We start from the raw sequence: 1,810 nt of genomic DNA, 5'->3' as shown, positions 1-1,810 counted from the left end.
CATTTTCAGTTTTTTCATCACAAAAATGGGCGTTCAAAATAAGCTGAAAATGTCAACGTTAGAAATATCAAATAACTTTGGGGAAAAACATTTTAAAAAAAGCACCCACAACATTGAAAAAATGACAAAAATAGCGATAACTTTTTTTTCATGGTTGACGGGAAGACAACACAAGGGTTAACTTGATAGGACAGCTAGGTGAGAGGGGGAAGAGTTGAAGGAAATGGTCACAGGTCAGATTCAAACCCTAGACCTCTGAGTCGAGGCATAAACCTCTCCGTATCTGTGCGCCTGCTCTACCCACTTAACCAACCCAGCCACGTTTCTGGAGTTTAATTTCAATGCAATAGCTTAAATGTTGCGTGAATATTACTAGGCAGGCCACAAATGTATGTAAGCAAAGATTTGAATATTACAAGCAAATGAATTGTTAAATGTAATCACTGCTGCATAGTTAAAGTTCAACTGAACTTAATGCTGAACTTTAAACATCACTTACAATTTACAACAATGGAATAAATTAATACAATAAATGAAGTGATATTTAAATTTTATAATTTAGGTATTAAGTTCCATATAAATTGTAATTATAATGGCATTTAAATATTTATTGTGGTACTACTTTGATGTAAAACAACTAAAAATACCTGTTATTTTCATAGTTTTTTCAAGAATCAAACAAATCAGTAGAGAGAGACTAAAGCATGTATTATTCTGCTGCCACTTCTATTGATTATTTAGTTTTAGTTTATTTTAGTTTTTAGTAGCTTTATTTTGCAACAAACTGTCAAATGCATACGTTATCTTGACATTGTACCAAATTATTCTTAAATACATTTTCAGCTGGAAAGAGGGGTTTTATTACCGATGGAAAATGAGAATGGGACTAACACAACAACCAACTCATCACTGGTAGGTAGACTTTAAAGGAGAAAGTGATTTTAACGTTGTCAAAGAGGTTTTTGGAGTGTCAAATGTTTTTGGTAACGGGGTTGTTTACTTTGGAGATCAATGGCTGCTTTTTTCTAAACACGAGACATGAGTGAGCACAAAGATTGCCACTGATAACTTTGTTTAATAAATGTCACATTATCCAAACGTTTTCTTTTACTACAAAATTACTTGATTTTGTATCCAACCTGTTAGGCAAAGTTTTTCACTCTCTTTGGAATATTTTGAATATTACACAAATTTCACTTGGCAGGCCTGACTCCAATTATTAATTCTAAATTACACCAATGGTTCAAAATATATTTACATACAAAGTAACATGTTGATTTATCCTACAGAGGTGTGAATGACCCAAAAGAAGCATACATTAGCCTTCTTTCACATTCCAAGAGTTTGATGCTGACTATGAGACTTTCTGCAGACCTTACAGGAACAAGCAAAGACCCACTGCTGTGTCATTGAATTAGAGTAAATATGTATATACTTTTTATTGAAGTGCAATGACTTTCTATTTCAGGTAATAGAGGATCGCAGACAATATAATATAGTTCAGGTACGTAGACTTTAATAAATTAAACATAAAGATTAAACATCTGACTGTTCTTTTTCATAATATTCATTTTGATGTCTCACTAAGGGAAGCAATAATAATAATAATAATTCTCAGTATACCAGTCCTGATTGGCTGGTGAACGCATGTCCATACCCACCAGGTTTAGGTTACGTTATTGGTGCCTGTCAAGGGGGTAAGCCTCTCCACTCTAAGCGTAGCTCCTATGGCGCCATTTCAATGCTACGAAGCCATCACCCGCCGTTAGAATTCCATTGACTGACATTCATTTTGACGTCACTTTGACAG

Source organism: Etheostoma spectabile, chromosome 22, assembly GCF_008692095.1.
Source record: "Etheostoma spectabile isolate EspeVRDwgs_2016 chromosome 22, UIUC_Espe_1.0, whole genome shotgun sequence".
Taxonomy (NCBI): domain Eukaryota; kingdom Metazoa; phylum Chordata; class Actinopteri; order Perciformes; family Percidae; genus Etheostoma; species Etheostoma spectabile.
The sequence above is the reverse complement of the archived record's forward strand: the minus strand, read 5'-3'. Positions refer to the sequence as shown.